Raw genomic sequence first — 24,595 nt, 5'->3', positions numbered from 1 at the left:
CCTTGTCAATGCCAATGAAGCTAATCACAAGGGTTTATGCAATCTGGTTGTCTGATACTAGTTTACATCACAACAGTTAATAAAGGTAATCTCATAAATGTCAAAAAGGTGTTTCTTACAGGACTTTTCCTTTTTCGTACATGCAATTTGAATATAGCTTTCAATAAATCATGAGGGTAAAGGTAAACATTAAAAATGAGCTTAAGTATAAAAAATATTATCAAAGTATTATTGATTGGGGGGTTTAATACCAATGCTGGATATAATGCATTGCTCTATGGTATAATTTTTTTCAGTAATGAATAATTGTAAGGCATTACACTTCTCAATTAAAAAAAAATAGGTTGTTACATTAGTTACATTGCTAGTACAGGATGTAAGTACCTCCATTGAAGTTTAGAAAATTTACAGCAGGATGCTTTTTTTCCTGTCTAATCACAGCCAACCTGTGAGGATACACATGGACAGTAGTGGTAAATTGCATATTACCTGTGATCTGTTTGGCTGTGTATTCTGCAATACTATATTACTCAAAAAGTCACTATGGTGACCCTAACATAATCTAAAGAGAACATGCAAACTCCACACAAGTGGAACGACCTGGATTTGAAGCCAGGTCTTCCACTGTGCGGCTGACGTGGTAAAATGTATTTCATGATTTCAATCATTCTCTGCCTTTGACAAAAATATATGCACAGTTCATTTCAACTGTAAGGACTGCCTTTCTTTCAATGGGAGCCAATGAATCAAAGAAGTTCCCATCATTGGGTTAACACTCAAGAGGTGAGATTGCTCTCATGAAGAACCATATTTATGTGTAGTATTTTCGACACCTTTCATTATCTTTAAAAATACATGATTTTTTTTCAATCTTTGTTTCTATTCGATTATTGACAGATACAATTTGTTATTGTCTTGTTTACTAGATACCCAAATAATTCTGTCTTGAAAAATAGAGCTAACAATTCTCAACACTGCGGAAAGGTCAGTGTGATTAGGTCTTAAATGTCTGATAGCAATCGCGCTAGTACAATTAGTTCTTATCATAAAAGCATTTTCTAAGCGTTGCCTAAGCCTCTTCACAGAAGAGTAGAGACACCCGGGCTTTGCTTTGAACTTAAGATAAGTCTCAGAATGGTGTGTGTGTGTGTGTGAGGAAAATGGATTGGAGTGTGTGTGTGTGTCCACGTGCATTTGCATTTTCACATCAAAGAAGGTGTTTAAGAACAATAAAATCAGCATACAGTGGAAACTCAAAGGTCAAACATAATTCATCCCAAAATGTTGGTAAAGCCTGTTTTTTTTTCTGCCACACAATCTGCACAACCTATTCTCACATGGGTGATGGATGAGCTCTATTCTATCCCAGAGGACTTTGTCTTTTGCTCTATATTAAAAGAGAAACGCTCCCTGAGAGATAAGACTTTTGCCTACGCAGACAAATTCAAAGCATTGCCATATTTGGAAGAGTGGATTCCCTCATAGAAAAATATCTAATCAGTACCCCAGGAGTCTTTAAAATAAGTACTAGAGGTCCTGGTTTTTGTTCAAACAGACCAAGCATAGACAGTTTAACCAATGGTGTTTCTGCTAAATAAGCATCACCTGATACATCAATCAAATGATTGTAAAACACCAGATTGGTGAAAATGTTTCCTTTCTTTAGTTTGAAATGAAATTCCGCGCCATGGTGGCCATCTGACAGCATACATATTGCAGGGATATGTGATGCATATCTTTTTTTTTTTTTTGCAAGTGACCAAATTGAAATTGACTAAGCCACATTCAATCATTGGATAAAACAGTCTGGGATGGATAACACGACAATATATGGAAATATACAACAATTCAGCTCGAGCTTGTAGCACTCACGCTTGTATTGATGTGATTTATCCAACTATAATAAAGGTCATAGATAGTTACTGACTATGGGAACAAATATGCCAAATATGTTTTAACTAGGAATGCTGGTTGAAAATAACCATATTTCAGTACCAGTGATGGTGATAAATATCCTAATAACTTCAGTTCAATTGGATATTTATCGACAAAAAATGGTAGGATATAAGCTAAAAAAATGACAACAAAAAGCAAATATTACTACATTGATGACACATAGTTAATGTTTTTTCCTCTTTAAATACATTTTCTTTATATAATTAAAAGTATATTAAATTGTAACACATCGTAATTAAGACAGCACAATGACCCATATGGCGTTTTTCTATATCGCTCATCACTTGCACAGTGAAATATAGTGTACATACTTTTGTACTAAATTACACTAATTACATGTAATAGCTTTCTTTGACATTGAATGTAAAGAAAAGTACTACAATATGCTGAACCATTGGTGATTTTTCTAAAATGATTCCTTAATAGTGGTCTGATTTTTACAAGGGAGCCTCCCTTGAGGGTCTTGATATACACATCATTTTCTTCCTCCACCACTTCCATCTCCTCCACCTGACAGGAGCAGCTGCACCTCATGACAGATAGGCCATGTCATCTCCAAAAAATTCCACCAGCGTGCCCTCCTTTACATTTTTTTCTGTCAGCACTCAAAGTGATGTTCTAATTTTACCGAGGCTGACACGCCTGTATACAGCCACATGCTCTATTATATCAATAATCTCTTAAAATTTAAGTGAGAACATATAAACGAAAACAGATGAAGATGTAAAAATGGAATGATCCACCTGTTAGCATTTAAAGTATCCGTATACTAATAGAAGAAGAGAGAAAAATATGCGAGTTTATCAAATTTTCATTGCACAACCATCCACAACACTACACAAGCTCTAGGAGGTCTCGTTAAGGCTGCTGAAAGAACCGCACGGTTTTCTGGGTAACGGTGTGGGGGTGTGCTTCAAGGAAACCCGAGCCGTTTTACCATTCTGGGCAAAGCCACACAAGAGCCTCGTCCTCCATATCGATGACAAAAGCAGTGAGATGAGCCTGAGAACCTTTGCACAACTGAGTCAATTATAACTTGAACATGTAATAATATGTTGAGCTAAATGAGTGCTTGCACAACCACATACACTACAGTAGGTAGCTATTACTCCACCCGTGTTAGTGTACTGTGAACACTGCTACTGAATGCTTCATCAAACTAATGTCAATATCACTAACTCCACTTTCAATCGTCATAAGCACTAAGGTTTCATCAATGTTATTGAGTTTACAACTCTGCTATTCCATATATAACGTAAATTAGGAATGAACAACGGGATTTTTATCACATTTGCAGGATATGTTTGCAAAATAAATTCAAAAGATGTGATGAGATTTGGAGTTATGAGGTCTCAGGCTAGAGGTCACCAGAGCAAAATGGAATTTGTCTGTGTGTTTAGAATAACTGATTAGCCTATTACACTCAAGTGGGCATTGTAAGTGATACAATGAGAAATGTTGTGATGCTTTGATTTTGGCTGTTTTCTCAGGATGCTCTTTTAATTTTTTTTCATTTTTTTCCATAACATTGACCTATAAGACTTCGCATTCCTGACGCACCTGCAATATCTCAAAATCTGTGTTTATTTGAGTATTTATTTATATTTTAATAATCCACACATGATGATGACATTCTAAAAGAATTAGAATGTTTGCTTGTGTGAGGGGTAGGACTCAGTTGGTACATCAATTTTCTGTCTCAAGAAGGATAAGCAGATCCGTAGCACAAGGTTAGGGAAGCTATGGTTCGGGAGCCACATGTGGCTATTTTAATGGATGCAAATTGCTCTCTGCTAAATTGTGAGGTAAAATATGGAAACAGGTGGTGAAAGAGTTAACTGTCATGTCAATTCGGTGGCGCCGACACTACCTCTAGCGTATAGTTATATATTTTTTCCATTAGACTCTTCTCCATGCATTTTCTCATTGATTTCCAACAGTGTAAAAATGTTGTCAACAGAATGCTTCTTGTACTTTGAAAGTGGTGAAATGACTACAAAAATTCACACATTTTCATTGATTTTTACTTTTAAATTCCGAGTATGGCGCTCAAGGAATACATTTGAAAAGATGTATTGCTTATGGCTCTCTCTGTCAGATAGGTTCCCAACCCCTGCTGTAGTATATATAGAACTGTTTTTTTTTTATTTAAAAGAAAATCATTAGTTGTGGCCTGGCAGTGCTATGGTTAGAGCTTCACCCTCGGGCTACTGGGGTGGAGGGTTTGAACCCAGGTTTGCGTGGGTCTCCTCCAGCATCCCAAAAGAATGCACCATAAGCTGGTTGAACACTTTTGACCTTCGGTATGAGTGTGAGCATAAATAGTTGTCAGTAACCTGGTGCCCTAGGATTGGCTGGCCACTAATTTAGGGTGTCCTCTGCCTGATATTGTTAGTTAGCTGGGGTAGGCTCCAGCACGCCCCGTGACCCTTGTGAGGATAAGCGATTTAGAAAATGAATAATTGAATAATTATAATGACCCGGACAGCATAATCAGAGACAGTAGACTGAGGCTCAATTGTTGTCAACTGTCTTGCAAAAAGATGGTGGATAATTAGAAATACTATATGAATCTAGAGACACTGCATAAAAAAGTATGGCCACAGCTCAGTAAACTTTACAAGACTTCTATTCGATGTGGAACCATGTAACCATCCGAGAGTGAATGATAGCTTCGTTAAAGCAAACACGTTCAAACAGGCAAGTTTGACTACTGTGCAGTCTGCAAAGATACAGCAGTTCTGTCTAAATTCAGGAGAGTTGTTTTGCTTGAAACCATATGGGACTCATTTGCAACAGAACTTCTGGAATCGATTTCAAGAATGGTTTTGATGTTCTCGATAGGCACAGCGTACATTACGGCCGTTGGCCGACATAAACTATTCCAAGATAATTGTGGCCCTGTTGCCATAATGGTGTGGAACATTCTACACCTCCAACTCTTCTATTTTTTTCCAACACCAGCTTTATATTTTCAAAGCAGCAAGTTTTTTTTTTTTGTATTAACTGTTGGATTTTTAGAGCCGAATATTCCAGTAATGGCGGGGGTGCGAAAATATTTGTGCCTATTGAATTACATTTTCCCTGTTAAAAGTTTAAAGGGCAATTTTGTATGTGTGTTAGTCCATGTGTTTGGATCAAACTGTATTAGGGTAATGCTAAACCGTTTAATGGCTCTAACAGTACAACTATATCTTTCTTTTCCCACGAATAAACATACAAAGAATAACAAAGTCACACCAAAAGTAATTACTTAGATTATAGGTAATCTGGGTAATCGGTCATACAATGCTACTCTTTGAAAACCATGCAATAAATTCAGTCTTGGAAACAAGTTACGTATACTGTGATTACAATCTGACAACACCATTTGCTATGTTTTGTTTTGCGTCATCAAAGAAAACACACAGAAACCCATACAGGGCTGACAAATAATGCTAAGAGCAACTTATTTAGCTCCATTAAAAAGCAAACATGAACAGTGTTTTCTTTGTATTGTGTTAAGGCCGTGTTTCTCGGTTATTTATGTTGTAAATGTAAAACATTATAGTCTAGTTTTTAGCTCTCTGAAAATCCATGCGCCTAAATGAGGTTTCCAAGAAGGAATAAGTAACTTAACAGGTCAGAACTACGTTAAGTGCTTTCTTGGCAAAAGGGAGGAAACCTTAGCAATAGCAATTTTGAGTTTTTCTCTAGAAACCTGACCCGGGATCCTTGGCTTTAATGCAACATTGCAATTCTTTCCTAAGCCGATGATCACCAAGCAACCATTCCAAAAGTCTCGAGTGAGACTCGGTGAAACAATAGTAAAGAGAATTTTCAATTATATGAACTAAATACTCAGTTTTTTAAATAAAAAAATAGAAGAATAAACTATTCAATCTGTACATGCATTCTAACCCACAATTATGCTGGACTAAAGTATGTCAGCGATGGGAAACATACAATATATAATGATTTGCTAATGAGAACTGCAGTAATGGACTGAATTAGACTAGAGCTGAGTGTGGCTGGATGAGTGCACAGAAAAGACAACCGGTCGTAGTCTTTGAACATGTGAAGCAGCCCCTAACGCTTTCAAGCTATAAATTCAGTCCACAAACAGCTGCACGCCCGCATAAGGCAACCTCCATGAGAACACCCCCTGCCAGCATCCATCAGAGAGCTAGTCGCAGGATGAGGAGGCAGGTTAGGTTTCATCTTCCTATCGCAATAAGATACTAACACTTTGACAAAATCCAGCAAGTTCCCAAAACAGGCTCTTTTATCCACTAGCTATTTGAATAAGTATCACTGTAGTAGTAGAAAAGTTATTTATGACAGAGAATTTGTGACTCAGGATGGAGACTAAACTGTGTCACTGGTCACATGTTTAAACCCTCACTGCTTTTCCTCACAAAGGTCATTGGTGTCCTAGAGCCTATCCCAGTTAACCTTTGTCGAAAGGCAGGCTACACCCTATATTGGTGAATTTTTTAACTTGTATCCACAAGTATTGTGAATATATACAGTGTTGGGCCGAATATAAGACAGTGTTTTTTGCATTTAATGAGACTGAAAAAGAGTTGGTCATCTTAAATTCAAGTCCTCACTGTCTTGAGTTTGCATGTTCTCCCCAGGTTTTCGTAGGCTTTCTCCAGGTATTGTGGTTTCCTCACACATCCCAAAAAGATGTAGGGTAGACTAGTTGAATACTTTAAATTGCCCCTAAGTAGAGTGTGAGAGTGAATGGTTGTCTGTCTTGTACGGTTATCAATTGGCTGGCCACCAATTTAGAGAGTGCCCCGCCTGGTGCCCATAGTTGTTTAGGATAGGTTCCAGCATCCCCTGCGACCTTTGCGAGGATAAAGTGGATCGGAAAAAACAAAAACAAAAAAAACTATTATTTCCTTTTCCATTCCGCGTATTCTCGCAAATGTCGTGGGGTTGCAAATATATATATTTTAAAATCTGAAAGAGATCCTTTGTTATCTGGTGGTGACAGCTGGTCAGAGAGATAATATGCAATTTGTGGTCGTATTTTCCAATGCAGTTGCAGTCTGGCGACATGATGGTTGAACACAACACCAGATGGAGGTTTCAGAGTGCACAGCAACTTGATAGCCATTATGATGTACCCCCATTCTGTATATTATAAAATAAATAATACAGCATAATTGTGATAAAATGTATCTTCAGTGTCATTTTCTGCATGCTCAATATTCTAAAAATAGCAGATGTACACCCAAAAAATAGTTAGTACTTAAAATTGTAGTTCTAGAAAGAAAGGTTGGATTCACGTGGCTCAAGACATCAGCTGATTGTACAGCTCACGGGTTGGAATTCAGATTTTAGTCCAAAGACAACAGGCTTTAAAATGACTCAAGAGCTTTGGCATCTGAACTAATGGAAACCTAATATTAGGAATGCTCCCCCGTCCGCCTTATGGCCCCGAGCTTGTAACCAGCAAGGACACGGTCTAATGATACCAGAAAATTAGGTTTACTAACAACAGTGCATGAAATGTGTGCTGGGTCAGTCCGATAAAAAGAGCACATCAAACTTAGACTACAGACTACAAGAAATTTGATGATAATTAACATCAAAATCAAGTCAGGCAAGTGAGTCAAGCAGTTATACTGTAGATGATTCACTGCAGAGGTGGAATAGTTGGGTTCCTACTGATGATTTGCATGTTATTTACATATTTTAGCTATATTTTTAATGAAGTGAGCAAACAAGTGCACATGAATTGCAATTTTTCTTTTAAATCACGTCTGTTTCACTTACAGAATTACGTCAGTGATAGCTAAGCACCATTTTCTTACATCTGCGTGACAGTTAAAAGTTTTAAGAGAAGTAAAAGAACTCAAAGGTTTGTCCGTGACTAGAATGTGCTTAAGATCAATGGTTCTATAAAAATAAACTCTCTTTCCTGAATTTCAACAATAGAGACCAGTGCAATTCCATTAAGACCCCGCTGCTCCTAATACTAAAAGTCCGAATGAAGATGAGATGGACCCCACGAGACTGAAGTCCCAGAAGCTCAATGGAATGTCATCAGTCTTCTGCTAAAGTCTTTGAGCTTGCTTGTATTTTTCTGATGTTTATCTAGCGTAACAGCTCTGGGAAAAACAAAAATAACTCCCACTCCAAGAGGTTTTTTTTGGGCCATGCAGAAGATTGAATATGTTTCTAAACCCAAGCATCATTTGCTTTTCATTATCATTGAAATTAACATTGTAATCCTTCTTTCACATTAACATTTCAACCATTTATTCAGTCATTTTCAGCACTGATTATTATTATACAATTGGTGCTGGAGTCTAGTGGAAAGAACTCCTCACCCTCGAATGGTTATTCCCATTGCAGTAATTCCATATCCATCTGATTAACATTGGGAGATCCGTATTGGCGAGAGAAATACAGTATAAGTTCCACTCTAAGATTTTTTCCAGATATGAGCTGTCTGCTTGACTTCAGCATGAAAAATCTGCACTCCAACTGCTCTAGCAGCCCAATTCATAACAAGCAGCTGTTTTAAATTAGGGAAAAAATGACAAGAAAATGAAATACAATATTTAATGACACTCTTAGGTTAAGGTTATTTAATAAACTAAAGATAAAAAAGGCAAAATTGTAAAAAGGTAATCAGGTGCATCGACCACATGTTTCAATTATTGATTCAGCTAGGGAAATCAAATATTATTTACTTCATTAAAAAAATAACTAAATTAATAACCACTTTTCATTACAAATACAGAGTTTATTCCATATTTCTTTTCAATATCAAATCAATAAAAATAATATTAACCATTTTTTTAGTTTTAATAAAAATGCAAATATCTTAAAATGAAAAATAAAGGGAACATTGGCATAATTGAACTTTTTCTTTTTAAATGGAAAAGAATTGGCCAATTCATCACCTATATCTAAATAGTAGAAATAATGCCCTCCGACGGAATACAAAAATTCAATGTGGCCCACGCCAGAGATAGGTTTGATACCCCTACATTAACCCATTCATCTCAAATATCCAGTACTCTCAGTACGCACCTGAATCCCAAGCCTAAACATGAGTTACAGCGGTTCTAATGTGGAGACTGTTGCCAATTATCAATCCAATTATAGTTAAAAACATGATGCCCGCATAAGTACTCGTTTGAATGGCCATGGGGGAGAGGAGGAAGAATGTGCACTCAGCTTGGAGATGTAAAAAAAAGGTCTATGAAGAGCCTATCCCCCCAGCAGGAGATGTTTTATTAGCACAGTTTAAAGGGCTAGCTTGTTAAACATCAAGCAGCGGGCGAGCGGCTGATCTGCTGTGGCCTCAGGTTCTGTGGCATGGCTACATCACGGGCTATTTTCACCATTTTTCCCAGGTTTATTTGATGTTCTCGCATTTACAAATGCTGGTTTCAAGACACAAAAATCCCTTTGAACCCTTTACAGAAATCCTATTTAACCCTTGGGCTGCCATTGACAGCGATAGATGTCCAATCCATTTCACCTCAGAGTGGCAGGAAGCAATTGATCATGCTGAAAACACTTGCTGACTATTTAAGTATAACCATCGGTGGTGAGGTGGATTTTGAAAAGATGACTATCCATTGGTTGCCATGATTAAAGGATCCTATGCTAGTGCTTATCACCACTCAGAGGTCTTTATTGTGGTCGAATACCCCTTCTGATGCCTGATGCAATTACAGAACAATTTGGTGGCAGAGCGAACATGTGGCTCTTGAGCCACATGCGGCTTCTGGCCAAAATGAGTGCTTTTTTTTAAATCATATTTTGTATATATAGTGGATATTTGCCCTGTTTCATGTGTGTCTTATTTTTAATCTATCTAAAAATACTCAAATATATCAGGGCCGATTAAAATAAATTATAAATTATATTTAAAAAATTATTTGGAAGACTGGATTTTTCTATGCTGCTTCTGATGTAAGGTGTCTCTTTTATAATCAATTTAGAATTTTTGCTCTTTGTGTCTAACTTGTTCGCCACCCCTAATTTAAGGTCTAGCCCAGGTTGGTTAAAGAGATTTAAAGAAGACGGAAAACCATAGTTTGCTATGAAAGAAATTTCAGTAAATAAAAATGATGATTAATACTAGAGTTCTTGCATTCACATGTGGACATGACATTTTGTGGGCTATACTTGTATACAAAATGTTAATAAATGCCCCAAAATATGATGTCCATGTATGAGGATGTCAGATTCTTATGGAGTTAAGTTGTGTATCTGTTTTTTCCTCCAGTTCCCGAATATAGTGAGGCTTAACTTTATCTGTGATTCTGGAATCTAACCTGCGTGGAGAGTGATCACTCAGTTAGCGCTAAATTCTTTTGGTTGTCTTTGCAATGTCAAAGTGAGGATGAAATGATCCAGAAGAGGTTAGATAAATAAGACTCATTGGATAACATCAACACCTCAACTTAGTGCAGAATCAACGTCGAGACACAGCGTGGATTCATACACACCCAAAGTGTATGCAGTATCTAATTGCACTAAGAACTTTCATATGGATGTTATGTCTTGGCTTTAAAACAAAAAGAATTCCAGGCAGATGAGCAACCGCCATATAAATCATGTTGATGAATGCTAATAAAATAAACTGTTTAGAATTCTGTACGAATCCAAAAATGTGTCTAGCGTGTCCATATTTTTGTGAGTTATGATTAAAAGGCAATTTGACTGCTCGGTAGGTTAGATTGTGAGAGTGAAATGTTGTTTATCTACAGTATACATTCTGTACAAAGTCTCGGGTATATCTTGCCTTCTTTCCAAAAAGTAGCTTGTTTATCCTATAGGATTTTTTTTTAAGCCAGAAACAAAAATTAAATTAGTAAAAGATTTGTATTCAACCACAAAATAATTTTGATTTCATTCCTTCCCCATTCCATCTCAACTTTTTTGTACCATAACAAAATTTAAGTCAAACCAGGATTGTATTCAACAATTTGCACAAGATATGTTGATTTTTAATTTGCCGGTCGCTTGTTTTCAACCCCAAAATATCAGAATTTGAACAAGGTTTGTAGATTTGTATATGCACTTTAGGAAGGCTTGACACTCACATCTACGTGGTTATCATTATATATATACATATACATATATTCAGTAATTTGACCACATGGGTTGTTGCAATGTTCCCTTCATAAATCAACCTGTAAAGCCTATATAAAGTTCCTTGGGATAAGTCACAGAGATGCTGCGTAACACTCCTTGTGAGCAGTAAAGGGTGGTCCGCTGTGTTTATCATGGTTTACCATGTACTCCTCATCTGTGTTAACTCCACATTGTCAGTGTGGGTGTTCTTTATTCATGACTTGGCGGAAAAACTCAGGGACGGGATACTTAAGCGAGGACATCTCTTGTATGTCCTTGTGTTGAAGGCAGTGTTTGGTAAATATCCAAGGCTTTCTTTTTTTTTTATCCAGATAAAACTTAACCACTAATGTAATAATATCACCACAATATAAATCAAATAGAATTGCAAATTGCACTTTTTCTTTCCTGTGACTACAAGCAAACGTAAGAAAGCATGTCAATATTTATGGGCATCCCTGTGTGTGGTGGCAATTGTGACGTAATTGCGACCTCACAAAGCTGTGTTTACGTGTGGACATTAGCACCAGGTGGGCTTCTGCTCCAACTCCTTGTTTATTCTCATTTTAGGGGGCCGACCTCCTTCCAGCAACATCAGTTCCAGCCACAGAGAGACAACTGCCATACGACAGTGTTCTCTTACTGTAAATATTTTCTTAGCTGTGCATTTGTTGGCCTCCCTACTGGTCTTTTAAGAAGGTGTGAACTCAGACACGACTTGGACAGCTGTGATTCATGTCTGGTACAATATATTATGGGCTGATGAATGTGACTGCAGAGAATTCCCGAACACTGCTTTTGTACCCTGCTCGGCTTTAGTAAGGCAAAATGTTCAGAGTAGGTAAGCTTCTGATTTTGACAGTGAATCGTAGTGGAATTCTTACTAAGCAAATTGCTGTGACAATTTTCATCATCAGGGATAATTTCACATCTTCCTTGAAGCAAAGAAAGCTGAGCTACACAGAGAATATTTACTCAGGGAAAGAGAGCACAAGCGAACCACATTCAGACAGGTTGGACAGGATGGAATGAACCCCATAACCTGAATACAAAACGCCCAGAATTTTGAGGATTAATTAAATAGATTTTTTTTGTTGTGGGGGTGATTTGAGCAAGCGTTTTTATATGATATTGAATAAAGAAAGTCTACACCATTTAGAATTTAAAATAGTGGAACATCTAAATTTCAATGATTCTGGAATTAAAATGCAAAAATGTAACAATTTGACCAGTGCTCGTAGATATCGTTACACGAAGATGTGGTGAGAAAGAAAGAGCGCTGTTATCATAAGCAGCCTCTTGAGTCTTGGCCATCTGGCTGTCTCGTATGCTCGTATCTCAAAATTTGTCTTGTACCTCAAGGCAAATATTTGCTAGGAATTTTACACGTAACTCAAATCTCTCATGTTGAGGCACTCATATGTCTAGGTCCTAATGTAGTCAGAAAGACTGTTCGTGAATAAGAGTTGGTCTTGATGTAAACTGCTAAATTAATTTTTCACACCAGCTACCAATCCACTTCTCATTTAAAACAACAAAGTTTAGTATTTCCACATAATGGACTAGAAACATTCATATTTTTATCAAGACTATCAATCATGGATGCCCTATGGACAGAATGAGAATTGAAACAGGACATCAACAACCTTGACATCTTCCATTCCAAGCTGCGAGATAAAGAACGAACACCAGGTTTTTCCGGATGAATAATTATTTGCAATAGATAAGCTGAAAGGAAAATATGATGGAAGTAGATAGGAATGCCTCCTCTATGTACTGCCAAAGCTGAGCTGTAAGCATTCATCGACCTGTACTAGGAACCGCTAATAACTTCCAAAGGGGGAAGACACATCTGGTTGGATGACTGAGGCATGTGAGGTTGAGATTACTGCAAAGGGCCAACCGATTTCTGCCATTTTCAGCCTGAGAATGAAGCCTAATGTTCAAGAAAAATCTTAAGTACAGGAAATAGGCCTGTTATCGTAATACAGCCATGTGCCTTGGCAGACATCCAAACTAAAATTGCTTTGTGTTTACTATTTTTGAGTTGGACCAAACGTTTATGGATGGATAAAACACAAATCCACAGCAAAGAAACTGCCGTCATAGATGTGTTTATTTTTGCTTTCCGTTGCCAAAATTTGTAGTGATAGATAGAACAAGTAGGAGTTTATTTATGCAGCTATCAGCTTTGTTAACAGGTTTAGATAATAATCCTGTGTGTTTCACCCTCGGAGCTACTGGAGAGTACTCAGATGCTTTAAAAAAGTTGAGAAGAATTTTTTGAGAGACAGTAGCAAATTTCAAGTGTTTCATGGTTTGATCACTAAATCGAGTTTAAATCTAAATACATTAATAATTAGAAGAGCACCCTGGGAGAGCAGATTTCTGCCTAATTAGAAGAATTCAAAGGTTCAACATATCTGGTATAGTGGACACTCCCTTTAAGTATGAACATTTCTCATAATTTCACCTACCAAACAGTTATATATGTAAATTCACTATTCTGACCTTGAGACCTTTGAATTCAGCCGATCGCAGTACAACCATACCAAAGGGCAATTTAGATTGTCCAATCAGCCTACCATGCATGATTTCGGAATGTGGGAGAAAACTGGAGTACCCCGAGGAAACCCACGCAGACCCGGGAGAACATGCAAACTCCACACAGGTGGATCGACCTGGATTTGAACCCAGGATCCCAGAGCTGTGAGGCCAACACGCTAACTACTCACGTTCAGTGGCCCATTGACGGATAACCGGTTCATTTTAACTGAAGTCATATACCGAAAGACATTTACAGATATGATTCAAAAGATATTTTGACTTATGCTTCAAATTCAACCTTCCAAAAAGTCATCCAGCAAGCAGGTTTCCGGTGGATCAAACCAGTTGATCACTTTACTTTTTTGTTTGACTTAGAATGGAATTACATAACACATTCGGACTTTGAGTTGAACAAAAGCAAGCTTGTTTTAATGCTGTCATATTAAAAGTCAAGGCATCAAATCAGAAGGTTTTGCTTTGCAATGGTAACCAATCCTTTCTGGGGAACCTTAAGTAAGGGGCTGGAACCAAATCTACAGACTCCTTTTGGAGTTCATTTTCCCCCCACAAATTTCTTCCTCCTCCTTCTTTTCCTCTCAATGAATTCCAGATGTTTTGCAGACGAAAGTACATTTTAAGGGGGGGAGGTTTACTGGCAGTTGTTCTTTTTCCTCGACTGGTATGTCTAATGTATGCATGCATGTGTCGAAAAGAAAGAAGAAAAACAACGTATGGCTTCCCTATGTATGGCGGATGTCCAAGATCATATGGAAATCTAATGCGCTTGAAGCATTAGTTTTAGACCAAAGCAAAATAAATTAAATGCCAATATGCACATCTGAAATGCTCATGGCAAAGATCAAAGCTGCACTGAAAAGATTCCAACTTTGATGAAGTCCTGACTTGTACAACTTAGGCGCCAAAATGCAAATAATAAATCAGGTAAACATGCAGTGAAGGTTTTTCAGTTCCAGACATTGTGTGCGGTCTACCTCGCTTATATAACCCGAGGTTATGGAGTCACAACTACCAGAAATACACTGATCTCCCTTTTTAATAAATATTGAATCCTCCTTAGCCAAGGGCCAGATGAAGAGGCCTCAAATGAGAGTTCCTTCCTCTTGGCGGCTAATAAAACGCAACAAAAACAATTATGTGATATTTACTTAATCACTTGTTTGATTGCTGCCTGCTACCCACAGTCAAAATGGATTGGACGTCTTACACCGTCAATAGCATTTAATGAGTTAAGGTGATCAGAATGTAAACTCTCTTTTAAAGGGGTTTTATATACACATTAATAATTGCTAAGGAATTTCTGTAGACTGATGTAAAAGACTGTGACCAAAACTACTTGACTGCCTGTGTAGTCTTGAGGGGTTTGTATTTTTTTGTATCGTTTTTATTCATTAATGACTATTAAATAGTCATATAAGCAAAATGACACAGTGTGCATTGCTACCCACATCGCAATGAATTGATGAGCAGGTTCGAGTCATATTGTTTTGTGGCAGTAAACATTTAAATCTGCATATTAAAAGATCAGAGAATGATGAAAAGGCCTGGAGATTTTTCAGGTATCTTCAAGAGGTTATGAAATTATAGCAATAGCTAATATTAGATCTTTCTGTAGGTTTTCCATGTGACGGAAATAAAAAAAATAATGACAGTTTTTTCCCAGACTGAATATAAAGTATACTGAAATAACAAATAAAAGTTCAATTTCACTTTTTCAATAACCCCGTCTGAATCAGGAAACAGAAGTTAATTCCCCGTTTCTAAAAACAAATGACATAAAATAAAGTATACAACCCTTCTCTCTCTTTGGTGGCTCTTAAAAGAGAAGTAGACATTTTGTATGATAAATCATAATGATGAGGGAGTATAAAAATATTTAAAAATACCATTTCGTCTTCCAAAATACATTTTAAATAGAAAATACATGAAAACTATTGCAAGCATTCAGAATGAGTCTGACTTTCATCTGCATATCATGACTTCTCAGTATGCCCCTCGCTCCTACCATCACCCCCTAACCCACTGGAGTAACTCAAGAAGGATAGCACGCTCACTGTTTGCTTTGCTTCCTGCTAACGGCACACTTCTGCTACCACGCATGACACTGGCAGCAGATGTGAGCAGGATTGCAGAATAAATAAACTGAGCCAAGATGATGCTGTCCGCAGAAGCTAAATATTGACTTAACGACCTGTAATCAGATTCACTCACATGACAGAATGGAAATAAACAGCAACACTGGCCCACGTCGACCCTCCCACCACAACACAGGAACACTTGCCGGGAGCTGGAGAAAGAAAAAAAAAAGCCACTTGGGAAGTTCAATTCAAACCATTGGTTCAGTGGGAATGTGAGTGTGACACTAAAACAAAATGGCACATGCATTTTGGACTATTTTCCCAATATATATTGTTTTTCGCTAAAACTGATGTCAATTTTTAAGAGTTGACTTATCCCCACATCTGGTTCCAAAATCAAACATTGCTCTTTTTGGCCTGTTCCTTGGCAAAGTACCACATTTTAAACGTGCCTTACTTAGGTTACTGTAAATTAGTGTTCTAAAATAAAGATTAAAAAAACCTTCATGTGGCTACAACTCAGAGATTAAACAATGGTTGTAAATCAAAAGAATCTTGGGGCTAATAAATCTGTCGTTCTATCTTTAGGTTTATCTCGCTTCAAGCCCATCATAGCAGAATGTGAAGTATAGTGCTTCACTCTGGAAATAAATTGAAATCTTGGCGGCTTTTCAGATTGTCAGTAAACTTTATTTTGAAGGTTCTCAGACCTGGTCGACAGTTTTTAAGAGAAACATTGGGTGTGACGGCCAAAAATGTCAGCTAGGTAAGAAAACTTTACTCTTACTGGAAAGAATTAAACTGTCTGGAAAAGAAAAATCAAAGCCCTATCTTATAAAAAGATGAACGCGTTAGCTCTACCTCACTCTAGAGATGATGCAAACAGTCTCAATGCGTTTGCTTTTTTTCAAAGCAGGTGACTAATCATGCAATGTTCTCACTTGAAAATTATTTTTTTCTTTTCACATCCATCTGGAACATTAGTCCACTTCCATTTTTGGCCTCACAACACAGAAGACAAGATAGAGCTTGAAAGGCAATCTCCCAAACATGAATAATAGATTTGCCTTTGGCAATAAAACCAAACTAATAGGTGAAACAACACACACAATAAAAGAGTTGGAGATATGAATCAGCACTGCCGACAGTATTAGGCTATGAAAAAGTCACAGGTCAGAAGATGACATTTAGTATAGGCCTATATACCCCAAATGTCATAGCCAAATATGGGTCAGAATATCAGGTTTTAATAATATTATTCAAATCATTGCTGCCACACTTCAATCTCAATCATAGCTAATGAGTCAAAGACTTTTGGGAACCCTTACAATATAATCTGATTATGGTTCCCAATAACACTTGCATGGTGATTATTATTATTGTAGTTTTATAGACTTTAACTCATTGCACGCCATTGAAAATGATAGACGTCCAATTCATTTAAAATGGGAAGATTGGCTGTGAAGGCTCATTTTTCACTGTTATTTACAGTTCTGGACGCTCAATGCATTTTGACTCTCATTTAAAAGTCAGTGTAAAAACGAAAAAAAAAAATACCCTGAACTACCCAACGAGGTCAATTTTTGTTATTCATAAACTACCAAGTGAACTTGGAAAAAGCTTGGAAACATATTAAACCACATCAATAAAAAATATTTAAAAATAAAACTGAACCCTTGGCAAATTATAACCCCTTGAAACTCATCAAAGTTGTCTTACGTAACTTAAACAAAGCCAGTCTGGTTTGTTTTCTATTACTCTCCTTGCTCTTATAATGAACTAACACTGAAAAGCGACCTTACTGCTCCCCACTGAATGCAACATTTGTTATTCCACGAGCCGTGATGCTGTTAACTCATTTATCACTTACAGCTGCAAAAAGACTGATTAACACTAATGGCGTCACATCATCTGCAGAGATGACAGGAAGAGGTTCAATAGTGTGTCTTCGTACACACTTCTTTGGCTTGTACAGCTGGCACCAGGGTGTAAATGTGTGAAGCTGCATGCCTTCTCTTTTCAACTGCTCAAGTATTGATAATTGAATCAACAGATGTCACACAAATTGTAATTTTACGAAAGAAGCAGTTTTTGCAATTGAGAAAATGAAAAATACCAGTTAATACCGTATTTTACGGACTATAATTCGCATTTTGGAGAGGGCATTTTTTTTATTTCATCCGAAGCCAAGAACGAAGTGACAACAGGTTAAATAGCCATATGTTATCGTCAACATTTTTTCCACATAAAAATAACACACAAAAATAACTTCTTGTTTTGTTTTTTTTAAATAAAAGACTATGAGTGGCCAGTGAGAAATAAAAAATATATATAAGTAGCATTTGAGTATTAGTTGCAAGCCCAGCCAAAACTATGAAAAAAGTGGCATTCGTAGTGTGGAAAATGTGGTAATTCCATTTCTTTATAGTCTAAATGTGTTCATTCACATTGCTTAAACAAATTTGGTTTTGCAATGCGACAATTATGTGACTCACATGTGAACAGAAAGCATCCATGATACAAAATATATGAACACTCTAACAAGTCGTCACATTTCGTAGGATTTATGGAAGTAAATATGGTTCCTTTGGGAGTTCCCCGCCATCACACTTTTGTGGAAATATTGATGATTTTATGCTACCGGAGCCAACATTTTTGTAATCTTTTTGTAAACCATTACTCGTTTTTGTCTTTTGATTATTTTGTTTAAAACTGATGACATTTTTTTTCAGTTTTTGATGACGTATAGCTTATGGGTGTGTCGTACAAATTTGGATAACTGAATCACAATATCCCCCCCCTCGCCAAAGTACAAAATTCTGAAGCTTTCAGTAAAAGCAAAAATAACCTATTGTAAAATGTGTCAATGCCTGTTACTTTTCTGGTGTATTAAACAGAACAAGGTTTTTGAAAAGTAAACAGTACAAAGCGAACAACTGTAACAAAAAAATCTGTAGTGAATGTATTTTGTATTATAATCAAGGTGAGTGTTTACAGAGTATTCCATTCTGCCAAAAATGCTTCAAGACATGATGAAAAAATCTATTCCGGAGAGAAAAAAAAAAAAACATTTCAAAACAGTTGATCAATTAATCAAAGTTTTCCCTTAGTCGGTACATGTGTACAAAATAAACACTCCAATCATGTTTTTCATTTTAAAGCCAAAAACAATGACTATCGAAACATAAATACGCTGTTAGTGCTTTCATTCTGGACATATTGAGCAAATGCATGCTATCAATCAGCAAGAGATTCGCCTTGGATGCAAATCCAAGGCAATCCAAATCATTTCCATTTGAGAGGATGAGGGACAACAGATTGTGTTGAATCTTGAGTTTTCTCCAGGGCACTAAAGAAAATGCCAACAAGGTTTCCATTGTGAGAAAACAGACATCCTTTGTCTACTCTGCCATTGAATTGTGTGCCCACATCCCTGTGCTCTCCACCCTCTAAATCATAGAATGTTCCTGAATTGGAATGACAAGTGCAGGATAGAGTTTCCCTTCTCAGACATTTCTGTCAGAGCGTCTTATAAGTTTTGTCACAGCCCATCCCCACGCCCCTTCAACATGAGGCCCAGCACACTGACTGATGGGTCCTTTGGTGATTTAATGGGGTGGTGTAAAATCCATAAAATGTTTAAGTATGATGGTACTGGCTTTTACTTTTTCCCACCATAATTTGATGCCGCAACTTCCACTCAAGAATGAGCAAAAAGGAGGAGCCCACTGGGCAAACTGTGAATCATAAAGTCTACCATTTTCGAGAAATACATATACTAACTGGCCTCGCCCGCAACCTCTGTGCATTCCTAGCCATTTCCTGTCTCCTTCTCCTCCCGGCCGCCTTCTCCCTCTGTGCATATCCCCTCCTCGCCTTTTATTGGCTGCCAGCTGTACGTCATGTGGTTATGCGGGATCCTCCCATGTAAACAGGCATGTTTTACCGCCAGCCAACTGCCAAAACCTCTCAATTTGTCACTTCCCCAAGTAAGTTTGTGTTTTGCGGCTTGCAAGGTGCACGCAAAGGTACCGAGGAGAAAACCTCAAAGGCAAGTGTAGACCACTAAAATGCCTTGCAGAGTAACCGACGTAACCTTCCGTTCACACGTTTGTTTTGGAAACTGAGAGATATTGTCTTGTTTCTTACCCCAAGCCGATGGTCATGGGCAGACTGGGTATGCTTGGCAGAACCTGGCATGTGCCTGCAGGGAAACACAAAGACACTATTCATTTAAATCACATGGTCCAGGAAGGGTACACTGCAGACAGATGCAATATGGCAAAGCGGATGCTTCAATTTACAATGTAAAAGATGTTAGGACTAGTATAGCATGAACAATATAGTATAAGCAGTAAGGGTGGGAAATGTGAATTTGGTGCTGTTTCCATAACTGTCATTGAATTTAGTAAATAACAGCATTATGTTACTGTTGTGTGAAAATAGGGTTTTTCTTTCCAAATTGTTGGATCAACTGGCATTCGTTCACTTTTTCGAACCGCTTATCCTCACAAGGCTGGGCTGGCGGGGGTGCTGGAGGCCACTAGGCAGGGGACACCCTGAATTGGTGGCCAGCCAATTGCAGGATACTAGGAGACAAACAACCTTTCATGCTCACACTCATAGCTAGGGGCAATTTAGAGTGATTAACCATGCATGGTTTTTTTTAGATGCGGGAGGAAACCGGAGAAAAGTATCCCGGACAAAACCCACGCAAGACCGGGGAGAACAAGCAAATTTCACTTAATCAGGACCAACCTCGGATCAAACCTTGGACTCCAAAAATAGGAGGCTGATGCACTAACAACATGAATAAACAATTTCAGTTAAATATATAATTCAGCAGACAAACTGTCATTTTTTAAGAAGTGAAAAAAGTTTATAGGCGTAACAGTGTATAAAAACTATGTAAAGAAAAGAATTCATAGAAGAAGCATGAAAACATCTGGGGACACCAAAAGGAAAATGCCAGAATGTAAACAATTTTTCAATGGGGTCTGCATTCTATTTGAAAGAATTGAAGTTTAATGGCTTCTGAGCATGACAGTCTATTTTTATAATCACCAAAGGTATTCACCAATATCCAGATCCCAAGAGACTGGGATGGGAATTCCATTACTGCCTTGGAAACTTTGGTACTCGCAATGCCAAAAAGACATTTTGAGGATTGATATTTACATATAAAAATTTCCCCACCATTTTTCAAATGCCGTTCTTACAATTACAATAATAATCCTTTAATCGGTGTTATTGGTAGAATCTGACGGTTCAGCAGTGTTATTCAGAAGGCTCGTGTGGTTTTTGTGGGTAAATAGCAAAAGTTCATATGAAAATACACTCAGATGGGATTTAGCTGACGAAGACATCCGCAGCTGCCTTTGTCGTCTGTGCACTCGCTCACTCGTATGCACGACGCCTACACACTTCTCCCATTACTTGTCTGTTGCAGTTGCATGCCTCATGCGGGCCAGATGTACACACACACACAAACACACATAGGGAGACATCCTGATTTCTAACCGCAAAGAGACAACTGGAAAAGTAATGGAGATGGGAGTCAGGGAGGAATGTGGAAAGAGATATGCGGGTTTGAGGCGATTCACGGCTGCAAGGTGAGAAAGCGCAGGGGTCAAGGGGACAAAGTGGAAAGACGATGGTACGCTACATAACGTCACCGGCTTCCTGCGGGTGCTGCCTGCCGTGGGATTGGTCCTGACATGTTGTTTGACTTTCTACTCACTTGCTATTTTTGTTTTATAACACCAAACATAACATTTTCTCTATATTGATGCATTTTCCCCAATGGCTGATCTGCTTTCTTTACAGAACAAAGACTTTTTATTCATTATAGTCTCATAACTCTTATCACAAAGTATTTTGCCCATTAAAATGAATGGATATGCCATTATTTGTCCCAACCTTCCCATTTTTAATAAGACTATCTATAAATAATGTCCTTTGAAAATTATTAAATAGCAAACGAGTTAAGAACAAAATGGTTTTACCCATTGTTTTTGCTTATATTACATGAAAATAGTGGGAATTAAATATACTACATACATCTAGGACTATTCTTATATTGTTTATCTACTATAAATATATGTTGGATAAATGATAAGGGCAAGTGACTACTATGTTTGATGATTAAAACCCAAAAATCCATTTTTACCCCATAAATATGTTAAATGAGTCCCTCACTAAGGCTAAAAATACAGAGTCACTAATGCTAGTTTTGTCAGATCATTTACTACATTGTTTGGTATTGTTTGTACTTGTGGGTCGGGGGAATTAAGCTGCATGGATCCTCCCTAGCAACAAGTGACAGGGCAAAGCAGCCAGGAAAAAGAATCCAGGCAATTTTGTTGATTTATGTCACTGCATCTGCTCAGTAGTCAGTTTTATTCCAGTCCTCAAGTTTTATAATGAAACATATGATTTGTCTTGTCTGGAAGATTTATTTTAACTTTCTTGGAATAGAAATTAGATATGATGCACAGTACGAGAAAATACATTACCTAGATAATTTAGTGCTTGGGGTGGGCGATCTGGCCCCAAAAAGAGTTTACAGCTTCATTTTTCATATCATGCCAATGCAAGTCGTTCCAATATCATGTGGTTAAGGGGTAGTTAAGTACTTTATTCCCATATCGCCACCTTGTTACAATTATTGACTAATTCAAATGTTTTTGGCTTTCTTGGAAAAAATGACTTTGGAAGTAGAGTATTTTAAGAAGGCATTGTTGGGATGCAATTGTTTTCAGAGTTTAAAGGGAAAAGGTAAAATGAGCTACTCTTCAATGCCTGAAAGTCATCTACACATATTTGGCATTTTAAAGCAGTGTGTATTTTTGTGTTATAGTTCACCTCATTATCAGTTTGAAAACCAGACAACCATTCACAATTACACTCATACGTAGGGACAATTTAGAGCACTTGTGTTAAAGTGGTGGCCCGGGGGCCAAATCTGGCCCCCCGCATCATTTTATGTGGCCCGGGAAAGTAAATCATGAGTGCCGACTTTCTGTTTTAGGATCAAATTAAAATGAAGAGTATAGATGTATATCAAATTTCCTGATTTTCCCCCTTTTAAATCATTAATTGCAATTTTTTTATCATTTTTTTTCTGTTTTTAGTTAAAAAAATATTTTGAAAATCTAAAGATATATTTAAAAAAAAAGTTAAAATATACAGTGTTTTAATTCTATAAAAAACTGAATATTCAGGGCTTTTAATCCAGTTATTTTAATTCATTTATTAAAAAAATGATCTAAATATTATATCTAAAATGGTCTGGCCCACGTGAAATCAAGTTGACGTTAAAGCAGCCTGTCTGACACCCTTGATTTAGAGTGTCCAGCCTACAATGCATGCGTTTGCAATGTGGGAGGAAACCAGAGTACCCATAGAAAAGCCACACAGGCCCACAGAGAACATGCTATCTCCACACAGGTGGACCGAACTAGATTTGAACCCAAGTCCCCCACTGTGAGTCCGACACGCTAACCACTCCTAATGTCTATTTTGTTGTTTTTATGACAATAAGATACTGAAGTAAATGAACTGTGATAATATATCCATCCCTTTTGCAGTGGCATTCTTCACACGGTAAAGTGAAGGGTAGATATTCGGAGAATGCTGATTGGTGCAGAGAAAGGAAGGCACAGCTGCACAGCTCTCTCAAGAATGTCAAGTTACGATGTTGCTCGCTCACACGACTCTGTTTGCTTAGTCTCTGACACGTAAAGCCAACTGAATACATGATAGAGGCTCAGTGGCCAAGCAATCATTCGGTTTAATGAAGTGAATCAAGGGAGATCCAATAGAGGAGAAAAAAACAGATTGTAAAAATTAGAAACATAAGTCAATTTAGTCTTAAAACACAACCATCAAATCCTCACTTTAATGAATTTGTGGCTATGCACCGACAGAAAAATGTCGGCTTCATAAGGAGCAGTGTGATGTTGAAGTGATTTGTGGCAAATGTGTTACAACAAGCCAAAACAACACCGAAAAAGCACACGTGCGTTTGGCCCAGCTGAGACGCCCTCAGTAAAAAGTTCATTTGGAGACGGGGGTGAAGGTTTGGAAGGTGGGGGTCTCTTTTGATGTGGTGTCACTGGGTCAGTGAGTCAACGCCACCACTAGCTGAGGAAGATTGACGACCTCATCTTTCTCACAGCTGCTTTTGCTCTCTGCTGGGGAGTGGCTGGCCAGAGAGATGAGAAAAGCCCATGTAAAATACCAAAAAGAAGCAATTTGAATTGAATTGTATTAGTTTAAAGTATTATATGCATTGCAAACTGGAAAGGCAGTCTTTTTGGTTTGTTCTGAATGTGAATTTGGCTTTAATATTTCATTATAAAACTTCCAACTCCCACAGCAGGAAAACTGGTAAAATTAAAAGCTGAGCTGGTCCCAGTTTAAGGTACATGGCACCCTCTGCTGGTGAGAAAAACACTCCACGTTCCAAAATTAGGAAAACCAAGAAAATGTTTGCAATTTTGTGCAACGCTGTGTAAACCTGTTGATAAACTACAGGAAATGATTGACTTCTGTAATTGCAAACAAAAGCTACTGCACCAAATATTATTATTGGTTCCCTTAGGTGTTGAAATATTTCTTTGCAGCTGTATCACACAAATAAATTGTAGGGAAACAAATAATAGATTGTGATTTCTGGATTTTTCTTTTTAGATTATCTCTCACAGTGGACATGCATCGACGATCAAAATCACAGACAACCATTTACACTCACACTCATACCTAGGTGCAATTTAGAGTGTCCAATTAGCCTACCATGTATGTCTTTGGAATGTGGGCGGAAACCGGAGTACCCGGACAAAACCTACGCAGGCCCTGGGAGAACATGAAAACTCCACACAGGTGGATCGACCAGGATTTGA

At 37.6% G+C, this 24,595-nt stretch overlaps 1 protein-coding gene across 1 annotated transcript in view; it reads right to left on the bottom strand.

Annotated features, from left to right (window-relative positions):
* Nucleotides 1–24,595, bottom strand: part of gas1a (growth arrest-specific 1a) — a 41,826-nt gene that overhangs the window by 10,684 nt on the left and 6,547 nt on the right. Inside the window, exon 2 of the mRNA XM_077714247.1 lies at nt 19,842–19,896. The gene's annotated coding sequence lies outside the window, so the exon portion shown is untranslated. The remainder of the gene's footprint in view (nt 1–19,841; nt 19,897–24,595) is intronic.

The sequence above is a fragment of the Stigmatopora nigra genome, chromosome 4, assembly GCF_051989575.1.
Source record: "Stigmatopora nigra isolate UIUO_SnigA chromosome 4, RoL_Snig_1.1, whole genome shotgun sequence".
In the NCBI taxonomy this organism is placed as follows: domain Eukaryota; kingdom Metazoa; phylum Chordata; class Actinopteri; order Syngnathiformes; family Syngnathidae; genus Stigmatopora; species Stigmatopora nigra.
The sequence above is the reverse complement of the archived record's forward strand: the minus strand, read 5'-3'. Positions and strand labels throughout refer to the sequence as shown.